This window comes from Apis florea, unplaced genomic scaffold (assembly GCF_048593485.1).
Source record: "Apis florea isolate Af1SG1 unplaced genomic scaffold, ASM4859348v1 contig_3696_pilon, whole genome shotgun sequence".
Lineage (NCBI taxonomy): Eukaryota > Metazoa > Arthropoda > Insecta > Hymenoptera > Apidae > Apis > Apis florea.
In genome coordinates, this window is record NW_028256809.1 from 4168576 (window position 1) to 4180646 (window position 12071).

Sequence of the window (12071 nt, forward strand, 5' to 3'; positions counted from 1 at the left end):
CTCTACACTGTAAGAAAAATTCTCACGATTTATTAATTTCAATAACAATTTCTGTATAATTTCATTAAATTCAAAACACCCCAATAGACGTCCTCGTCACACTCTTGCCCCGGTTATAATGCCCAGTATATAAATATAAACCAAACCCAAAACACAAAACGTATCCGCGAAAAGGGTTGCGCGCCCTCAGAATTTTCCTCTCGCGACGCAAAAAACGAAAACGTCTTGCGTTAATGGATCTCTGCGGTCCTTTTCTTCCCCCCTCCCCCTCTCTCTCTCTTCCTCTAACAAAGCGGGCAGCCAAAGGAACGTCGGCCGTCTGGAAAATCCTCGGTCGGCCTGCTCGCGCTTATCGCCTTCCGGTGGCAATATTTTAAAAAAACGGACGTCTTTAGTCCCCGCTAGCCTTCGTGCCATGCATTGTTAACTTGACCTACATACATCTCGCCACACCTGAACGCGCATACAGCGTGTACGCGCGTAGAAATAGAGGCGAGAGAGAAAACGTATCAGCAATGCGGCAACGGCCGCCCTTGTTGCCCTGGCGATGAATTATTCTTATGCTCAGCCTTGCAAGGGTTCGTCGCGATTATTCCTCGCCGGGGAAGGCACTCCTCGTTAAAGGAGGAGGAGGAGGAGGAGGTGTTTCTTAGCCTTGGTGGAAATTCCATGGATTTGCGGATTCGTTAGTAGTCGAAAAGACTAACGTGCTCGCAGAGTGTTTTGTGATCTTTTGTACGTATTCCATCCTTGGCTTCGATGGATGGATTTTTCTTTTTTTTTTTTTCTTTTCGAAAGAAAATGAGAGAGAAGGGTGGATAGGCGAAGAATTCGTTAGTTTAATGCATTTGCTTGTTGGAAATTGAAGGCATTTTTATTGAAAATATTAAAAATATGTATATTTATTTTTTTCAACAAGAGAACTCACTGAATATTTAAAATTAACAATGCGAAGTTGGCTGGTTTCGATCAATTTCGCATTTCCCTGCCTGCCGAACTTACTTTCCTAAGTTCTCCAAGTTATTTAAGAATTCTAATATAAAATTCTATCTGTGACCTACAAAGATACTGCTGGTCTCCACGAGAATACTTTAAGCTGAAAATCTTCTTTTACAAGTACATGGACATAAGTTCTGTCTCTCTTGAAAGAAAACGAAGTTTTCTGTGAAATTTTAATATTCGTACAAAAGTGTACTAAATACTATGCGTTCAAAAATCTGTCACCTTCCATCAAATATTTGCAAATATTTTTCCATGAGAATGTTATTGGCGTTGTACAAAAGACAATCGTGATCGTGAAAAGTAGAAAAATATAATTGCAATAAATGAAACAAGACAACTAGAATAAAATGGAATTAATAAATTGCTTTTAATGAAAATCAATTTTACATCACGATTATACAGATTTTTGTGATAAATATATTCAGATCTCCATAATTCTTCGAATTTCTTTACTTAGCATAAAAACGAATAATTATTTAAACATCTTTGCATTCGTTGCATTTTGCGAATAAAATTTGTAATAAATTTATAATTGAAAAAGTGATGTTCTTAAAATTCCTAATTTCCATACTCCATTTCCAAAAAGATATTTAAAAAAAGATACGATAATGAATATTAATGCCACAAATAACAGAATTTCAACTTCCCCTCCTTTTTTTTTTTTTTTTTTTTAAAGAGAACTTTATCTTCATCGTAAGATACACGATGAAACTTCTATTAGAGTTCGCCAACAAAGTTAGATCTCTTTTTTATCCCCTTTGCCGCTGGATTTGGAAAAAAAAAAAAAAGGAAAAAAAAAAGAAAAAACTATTGTAACGGTGGAAAAACGACGATTCAATTCAGATTTTCGTTTCTTCCCCGCGTTTCAATGGGAGTCTGACGTGTCATGAACTCCCAACTTTCCGAAGAGCGGGACAGAAATTAGTTTTTGCCCGGTTGCTGGGCGCGGATTCAGTATTCGGAGGAAATTCGGCTTCCCGTTGCCAAAGTTTCGTTCGCCAGCGGACACGGAACAGGCATGTTACACCCTCCACCCTCCCCTCCACTTGGGGATACGGAAGGAGCGGAGGTCTTGAAAGTCTGTGGTCTCGAGCCCCAACTCGAGACATTTTCAGTGATATTATAATATATAGCGTATTTTGGATTTACTGCTAATTAACCGTTCAATTATCGAACTTCTAATCAAAACTAATGATCGATTAATTAATAACCGACGAAGAGTAGACCCTCGATTGATATCGTGGTATTGATTTCTATTGGTTTCGTTATTAAATATAAATTGTGTGTAATTTATTTTATTCGTTGGATTTTTTTTTTTTTTTTTGCGTGGAAGCTTTTTAAGTTCTGGTTATTAAAGATTACGGGAAAAAATTTTTTCGATTTGCATATAAATTTAATCTATTTAATTTTTCTTTCTTCTTCTTTTTTTTTTTTTTTTTCGTTTCATCCTCGAATAAATTAGACATTTTTAAACGTGGAATTTTTACTTTCTGCATTATCCTCTCGTAACGAGCAGGTAAGAATTAAAATACAAATTAAATGTATGATATTATTCAGAATGCCTGAGAAAATAGATGGGAAAATTTTTTTTATACCGTGTTCTAGTTTCTTTAACAAGTAAATACATGGATATACGATATGCATATGACGATGTACAGATGAAGGGAGATACACGTTCCAAACTGAAGTGCTCTTACTTAAATGCTCGCTCAACATTATCCTTCTAATCTTCACAATCTAAACTTTAGAGATCCAAAAAAAGTATTCACATTTCTAAATTCTCGTCTATTCAAATTTCTCTTCATCCCATTGATTATATAACAAATCTATATAAAATACTTTCACCAGGCCACTCTGTTCTAGCACTCTGTTCATTTGATACTCGCATAATCTTGCAAAGGATCCGGTTTCGAGCTTTTCGCTTTGCTCGAAGGCCCGCCAACGGTGGCACTTTTATTAATACACGGCGTGGCGCGAGTCATTCGTTAGTTTGTTTGCGCGTGGCTTTTCCTTTTTTTTTTTTTCCTTTTTTTTTCTTTTTTTTTTTTTTTGAGGCGCGGAGCTTAGCCTCAGACATTTTGCGGGGAATTTTTCGCGCAACGTGCCCCAGAATATTCACCTTTTATTATTCCTGTTTCCGCGAAAAACTGGTTCTCGCCACTTTTTGCAAACCTGTCCCCAATGCCATTTTTCCATTCGAAAGTTGATTTCACCATTGGTTTATTATGCGAGAGGATCGCTCGCCACCCGAAAGTGACGCGTTTAAATTGTGTTTCGTTTTTTGGGGGAGAGGATTGGGGTTGCGGTAGTAGTTTTCAACCCCTTTCTGTCTCTCTCTTTTCGTTAAATTTTCACCAGTTTCGAATAATATTTCTAGACCGAGAAAAACGTATGGAAAAAGCATGGAGAGGTTGTACAGAGCGAACTGGACAAAATTCTAACATATCGAGGTTATGGAGATCAACGAATTAATTACTTCTGCAATTTTTTTCCAATCCAATGCAGCGAAACACGCGAATCGAATTGTTGCTGATCCACAAATTTTCCTAATCTCGTAAATAAAATTTAACAAAGGAACGATAAATCGCGACGATTCATCGTGGATTACCATCGTTTCTAAAACGAGACTGGTCACACCAGTGACTTAATTTTCTGAAAGAATCCCGGGAATGGCCGCAGTTTCCCGGCGCGAAAATATAATTTACGAAACCCTGTTCAAGCTAAAATGCGCCACGTCACAATTGACCAATTCTTTCTCGCGAGAGGTGCTTCGACGCTCGCAAAGTATCTTAATTAACGAGGCGGCGCGCCTCGAAGCGGAAGAAGGGTCGATAAAGGGGTGAGAAGAAGAGAGAGAGAGAGACGATATAAATCGTGTCGTATCTAACCGAATAGTACGGTGAATATTTCCATAAAAATGACGAGAGAGAAGAAGAAAAGCTCGAAATCGAAATTATTACTCCCGTCAAATTGCCATTTTCGTTTCCTTTCTTTTCTTCTTTCCTCTCCTATTTGATTACTCACGCGAGAGCAACGCTTGCTCGGGATGAAATTTTCCATAAAGTCCGCCTATGGATACACGAAAGAAGAAGAAGAAGAAGAAGAAGAATAGAAAATTTGAGAAAATTTTAAACACAAAATCACAATTTCTATTTGTTATTTTCTTTTTTTTTTTTTTTTTTTACGATCGAAAACATCGCGCGAACGAGAAAAAGAAATCGAAGAAGAAGAAGAAATCCTGCCGGTTATTTTGCAATTTTATCGGCCCGTTTTGTCCGGCCAATTGCTACGCCGTAAAAAGTAAGCGCGGGGCGGGTAAACAGAGGAGGGAGGTGGGGAAAAAAGGAGGGCTGGTGGACACGAAATTGGGGAACGAAATGGCGGGGGCATCGGAAAAGCAATTGTCCGGATTAAACGTGGCGGTCTCTACCGCACTGGACCTTTTCATATCCAGATTTAATTTATTCCACCGATAGCGCGCCGCTGGACGCGCGATCGAATCGCGATTACCGCCCTGCCCTGATCAGAAATTCGAAATATTCAATTAATTTCACGGCTGCCAGCCGTGATCGGTGAGGGGTGTTAGATCCTCGTACAAAACATTCCTCGACCCATCTTGAATATCGAGCATTCCACTTTTTCGGGTTAAATATCGTGGATTAGGGTTTCAGGAGGGGGGGTATGAATGAGAAAGAGGAGGATGCGTGGTGAACGAACGTTTCGACGAATTATTACTCGTTAAATTGCTCGTTCTTAGTCCTTCGATTCGTTTTTTCCCTCCCTTTCTTTCTTTTCGAAGGTTTGATATCGAAAGGAAGGGAAGAAATTGTCGTTTTGAATCGAAGAATTTTTTTGAAACAACGGTGATGAGTACGATAGGATTCGATGTTTGCGCGATTATTAATTAACGTTCGATACTAAATTAAATTTTTATACTCTTACACTTCTTTTTGTGAATCGAGTGATTTTTGTTGAAAAAATAGATAAAATTCACATAAATTTTATCATGGAAACTGTTCTTTCGATTGTTCGTATAATAATGTAAATGTAAATAACGAAATTTTTCAGCGGAATTAATTTTGATACGAATAAAAGCATTGTTTACCATTTATTTGCCATTCGATGTGTAAAATAATTTATGAACTAAAAAAAAAAAAAAAAATATCGGAACATTTATCATGCAAAAATAAATGAGAATGAAATTAATAAAGTAAGATTTCCTTTTTTATAAATAGTTTCGAAAGTGTATAAAATATTTTCATCATTTCTCATATTCGAAATAGCTCGTCATTACACGATATATAATCTCCTTTCCAATACATTTCAAATTGCAGTGATGTCTATCTCTCTCTCTCTCTCTAAGCACAACTATTCTTTTTTTACATTCGACTCACGTTTATCTGATTCACAAATGAAAAATATTCTCCACGATCGATTATAACGTTACACTTACAGGAAGGGGTGAGGGAGGGGAGATATCGCGCAGTTGGAAATTCGAAATTCGTCCCGCGATTTGTCTGCGGTGGCGATTTAAATAAGCGCGTTTTAATTTAACGACACCGATAAATGCCTATCGTATTATGAGCTTTATGTTTGCGTTAACAAGCTGGCGGCGTGGCCGATAATTTGTTACGGAAAATTGGGCTGGAACCACGGTGGCAGCCAGGCTGCGCCCCGTTATGTCGGTCATGATCATCGCTGGAAACTTTTCCCCGGCTATAATTTGTATCAGGATCAAATTGCGTCAACCGTATAAATTGCACCGTCTCACGACACGATTAACTTTTACTGCGAAATCGGCGTTATTCCGGCGTAATCGCGCAGATTGAGGAGTAATGATCGCGATTACGGGGGTGTTATTGGCAAGATTGCGTAATCGTTTCGTTGTTAAGGGGTTCGTGACACGAATCACCCGTCGCGAATGTTTCTTCTTCTCTTTTTTTTTTCTTTTTTTGGAAAATTTTCAACTTCGAAATTGTTATTGAATTGAACCTTGGGCTCGTTAAGAGGGTATGTAAGAAAAATTATTGTTATATTATTGTTGAAAGATGAAGATTGTTCTGAAGATGAGAAGTAAGTTGGGATGAGAATGAATTGAGATAACTGTTTAATTATGAGTTGGCGTTACGAGCAGTCTGGTTTTATTATATTTTGTAAGATGAATGATGAGTTATCATTTGTTCATCTGCGTAATATTAGCTAAATACGATTATAAAGTGAAGTAAGAGGGCCAATATTCCGTGTACCGCGAGGGTAATATTTCGTAATTAACGCAACTTTGGATTCTCGCTAACGAGATACAAGTCATTTACTTTTTTTTTTTTTTTTTTTTTTTTTTTGATAAAAATTAATTTTCAGCGAATGTTTCGAAACTTTTGAGCGGGAGATGAATTGAAAAAGAAAGAAAACTTTTGAATCGTTCCTTTTTTTATGCGTTAATGAATATAAACGAAAGTGCATTTCTTCAGGACGAGAATTTGATAAAGTTTTAACGAGAACATCGGCTAGTAAAATTCGCTCCGTTAAAAATCACTGTTGTTTCTTTAATATCTCCATTTTTTCATTCCGAATAGGTGATGATAATCTTGTTTGTTGATTCGAAAGTTTCTCGATTCTTTTTTGGAGCATATCCAGTCCAATTTATTGTCGAGTAACGATGAAGTAGAATATTTATTAATATATTCTATACTAAATTCTAAACTGTTTGCAATATTAATTTACCATCGATTTTAAATATATTCTTCGTTAATTAGTCAAATTTAACGTAAATTACAATTCGAATTTAATCTGTGGAATGTCGACAACGTCAGAATAGATTATTATTATTGCGATGGTAAACTTATTGTTTCAGAAGAATTGAATCGGTTAATTGGCACACGGTCTCGCCAATTTTCTATTTGTAATTCATACATCCTGGATGATATCGCTCAAAATTTGCCACCAATTATCGCTTCCAATTTGTACACACTACGTTGACAAACGGATATCCTCCTGTCAATTTGTTCCGAGTAATTGAAAGATATATTTGTTCGTGTCGTGGAGAATTATACGGAATCTATATTTCGGAACGTTAAATTATGAGAAAGGATTCGAAACAACGAGCCGTGCAACGCGATGTTTCATGCGATGCGTTGATTATTTTTCATATCGCGTTAATCATAAATTATCTCATATTTCGAAGGTGAAAATGATGTAAATCTTAATTTGGAAAATTCTACGAGACATTTGTATCGAAAAACTGAATATGAGCACGAGAAATTGATCGGAATATAAATTTAACATTTTCATCATAATTGAATTAAATCGAAGGGAAAGGAATTAATTCAATACAAAGAAAGAGAATCGTTCGTAAATTGTTGGTATATTGAATTTTAGATCGTTCCCTTAGACGAACTTTTGCTATTTTTGCATTTCACGAAAACGAAAAATTTGCAATATTGATTATGCCTGATTATGATTTATTTTACAATTGTGAAAATATTTTATCTTTATAGAATAGTTGTTATTAATGCATCCAAATAGTAAAATAATGTAGTAATGATCGTAAATCGCTATATGATTAATCACAATTTCTCTTAAAATCCAAAACTTAACGGAAAAGCGAACACAAATTTGAATTCGATAAAAAAGAAAAGAAGAGAATATTTTTCTTTGAAATCTATGAAATTGTATTCATTTGGAAGCGATTAAACGGCAGTTCAGTTTAAATTTTAAATTTGATACAACTTGAAACTTCTTGATTCTCGTTATTTGAATATAATTATGAAAAGTATCTCTCCACTTTAATATGTTATGAATATTAATTATAAATTGAAATCTCTCTCTCTCTCTCTCTCTCTCTCTCTTTCTCTCTCTTCGTCAAATCATTTTGCAAAACGTTTACGTTTTCGAGTTTTCATTAATTTCAAATTAATTTCAAATTGATCAGTTTAATGAACATCGACCGAGCCTGCTGAATATAAATCTCTGCAGATATTTCTTCAGATTCGATCACCAGTGCGTATTTATCGAATAACGAATTTACTTTATGAATTTATTTAATGTAATATTTTGTTTAATGGATATTTAGAGGGCGTGAGCGGATAAAATTGTTAAAAAAACAAATTTCCACGACCTTTCATGTCACCATGAGCTCTCCGCAATTCAGAAAGCACTAATGAGCTCATTACGCAATCAAAACTCTCTGTAACGATCGTCGAGATCGTCGAAACTTCGAAGCGGCAGCTTTAATCGACTTTTCCAAACTGTATTATGCCCCAAGTTGCTCCTCTTCTTTTTTTTTTTTCTTTGTTCCTTTTCTCTTTCGGAATGCATAAATATTTTCTATTAAACAATCTCTCGAAACTATTTGAAACTCGTTCACACGAAGATATATAAGTTTCGAGTGAAAATATCTCATCTCGTTCTTTTCTGAAATTCGTTGTTTTTGAAATTCAATTTGACAAATTTAAGCTTTCTTTTTTTTTTTTTTTTTTTAATAGTTAGAATTGTTATTAGAATCGGTGAAAAGTAATTGCTTTTTATTAAAAATATATTCTGATATTAGAAGATGTGTTAAAATATTTTGGACGTGGATATTAATTATTGAAGAATTTTAATGTACAGTATCTCTTCCAATCGAAGTTATAATTATTCTATCTTTAAATTCGATTTCTATGGATTTTGTTTTCACACATTTTGAAATTATTCAAAGACGAGCGTATATCCAATTTTATTATTTCAATCGAATCAGCATTTGCACATTTACAATTTCTACCGAATTTTGCACTGAAGTGGTGTAAAATTATATAATTCTCGAAAGCTATGCCATTTCGATCAAATTTTCAATTATATTTTTAAATAAATTTAATAACTCTGTGAATTTTAGTTTGAATTCAATTTTGAAATTATTCGAAGATTTATGTATAATTTAATAAAGGTTACACATAATCTTTCCAAGCCAAATTTGCAATTAAATTTAAACTCTATGGATTCGATTTGAAATTGTTTAGATTAGATGATATATATATTAAAAGAAAATATCATTAATACAATATCGAAGAAGTTCGATGATATTCGAATCACTTCGACTCGAAGCGTAAAAGTTTCACGAGTGTGAGATGCATCATGGGTTGTCAGAAAAGCACGACTTTGTCATGGAAATTAATGGAAATTATATTTGTGGCGAACCTTAAGGTAAATATATTACGTCATCAGCGTAATCCATGATAAAACTTTCTGACAGATCTAATATTTGTTACGTCGACTTTTGTTTAACTTGAATCTGAATATATACATATATATATAAAATTGTGGAAAATTGTGGAAAATCTTTCGCAAGAATTGAATTATTCAAATAGCCACTCACTGCCAATTCAATTCGTATCGAGGAAAGTGGAATTAAAGAAAAAAAAAAAAACATTATAAGATGACTATTTATTGCATTATTATTCTACACATGTATAACATTTGTGCATAACAAATTAGTAATCTTTAATAACAATTTACTTTAAATCGGAAACTCCTTGAATCCATTTACCTTACGAATTCTATTATACTCTTCAACCGTTGAAGCGCGAATGAATGAATTTAACTTGCATCAAATTAGAATTAAACCTTTTTAATTCTAATTGGAATGAGAATCTCGAAATTAAATTCCTTTTCGAATGAAATTCTACACTATTTACAGAAGAAATTCGTTTTTTATTTTCTTGGCAAATAAATTTTTCAACCACATTCATATTAATTCTAAACAATAAGTTTTCGTGATAATATCACGACGTCAAATTTTATAAAAATGATGAATCGAATGGAAAAACGGTTTTAAATTTTCAAAACTTGGGATTAATCTGTTAGAGTACCACATCTGTTGTGCCAAAAGTTGTTAAAATTCCAAGAACCGTGTAAAAATTACATTGGAACGTTGGAGGTCTCGTTTAACCAGACTTGAAATTCTTCCAAGCCGAAAGAATTCGAAGAATTTCTTTGACAATTATATTTTGACTTTATCCAGGAATAAGAGAGCAGACTCTATTCTTCCACTTTGATCTCGAAAAAAAAAAAAGAAAAGAAACGAAAAGAAAAAGCAAATAATCCTGTCGGGTTGAAAGTTGGGACAGTCGGTGCAAACAATGGTCTCGACTTTCTGCCCGAGTTTTCGGTGGCTAATAAACGAAACGGAACGTCTCCCAAGCGATATTTATGCGAAACGAGGAAGGTGAGTTCTTTCGAAACGATTAAATTACGAAACTGCCTACCGTTGACACTTTGCCCCCGTAACTTCGTTCCGTGGCATTCTCAAGAGGACTTTGCTCGAATTAAACTTTCTTTAACGTCTCTCCTCAAACGAGCAGAAACTCGAAACGACCGTGCCTCGGCTTCGATTTCGAACAGGGCTTTCCTCCAGATAAATTTGCGACTTTCATACCGACTTGAACAGTGGCTCAACTTTATGTATCTTTGGGGAGCGTATCAAATATCTCGTTATTTGTTGGAACGTTTTTATCTGTTTCGAAAATAAAGAAAAAAAAAAAATTGATTGCTTCGATAATTACACTCTCGAGATGATTTAAAAATCATCAAATACTTTAATGTGTCAATTAATATAATGTGTTTACGATAATGAATTTTGAATTATTATGAAGATTAATCGTGGAATAATTGTAATGTTCGGGCGAAATTCATTACTGCGATGTTTTAATTATTTGTGCTGTGTGCTTTGTTTAGTAATAATACAAGCGAATCCTCTTACACTGTTAAATTTTCCTTGCACAATTTACAATACCGTAATGTAGTAAAAAGTAAATAAAAAAGCTTGGATTACAATTAGTGGACAGAAGTGAAATAATAATATTTTACCCCTAAGCTTCGTTAATGACGATGATTATTTCTATCTCGTTATTCTTTTCGAGGTGACTCATTAATTGACCCATTTATTATATAAAATTAATTGTTTATAAAGAGAATATGTTCGCCTTCCATTATCGACGTATATATAATATTTATAACCCTTGTATTATATAGCGTATAAACATCCCTTACGTTCTCCTCAAAGAATGTCCTCCTTACGTTGGCTTATATTTAGTATTCGTGTCAATTAAAGGCAGCACATTGTTCGAAAGATGAATAACCCGTTACAAATAAGCCACGTACACGACATCCGTTTCAACGAGTACGGTAAAAAGAAATTTTTTCTTCGAGCAGAATGAACAAGAAATTTAAGAAAAATGGAAGAATCATGATAGTTCTCGAGAAAATAGCCTGTGCATCACTTTTAGTAGCATCTGCTCCATCACATCCTATATTTTCCAAGTATATGAATTGCCAAACTTGAGATTTCATATCAAGCCCACGAGTGCCGGCTAAATTTCACCCGTATGGATCATCCGTGCCATTCAGAAGCGTATTTCCAAGGATTTAATATTCTGTTTCTATCCCAAATTCGATCGAAATTTGACACAAAATTTTCGTTGAGCAACGATTATTAATTTTTCGAAAGATAAAAAGTATCTCGAGAATCGAAGGAAATTCTTTGTTTCAATAATTAAGGAAATGCGAAGAGAAATTGTCGGTCAAAATTTAATTTCTTAGTTTTTGTAATCCGCTTCGATGCGCGCAGGTGTTACTATTACTCGACTCGTCGAAAGCTCGAGGAGTCGGTCTCAACAAAATCAGCCAACCGTAACGGAACACAATTATTATCGCTCTGCAGACCATTGTTATTAATGTAATCTTTCGAGTGTACGGAATGATCCATTTCAATCTATCAAACGCGATCATCTTCCAAACTAAACGGGAATGCGGATTCTCCTCGATAATTCGATCCAAACTTTTTGAAATATCTTCGTATAATGCGAATCATTAGCAATTTTTCATTAGCCAATCTCGTTCAAACGCTCGCAAATCAACCTGTTGCAGAACCAGCCACCAATTTTTCCATCGAAGATAATCCAGTTTCTATTTATCGTTTCGATGCAAATCCGTCGATGATCCACTCGTCAATTTTCCACGTAATCCACTTTCTGTTTACACTTCGTTGGAAAACAAGATGCGCGGACGAAAATATGTTTTCCATCGACGATCAATGACGA

At 34.7% G+C, this 12071-nt stretch overlaps 1 long non-coding RNA gene across 1 annotated transcript in view; it reads left to right on the top strand.

The window, feature by feature from the left end:
- Nucleotides 1–12071, top strand: part of LOC105736593 (uncharacterized) — a 62104-nt gene that overhangs the window by 34212 nt on the left and 15821 nt on the right. The gene's annotated exons all lie outside the window — the stretch shown is intronic.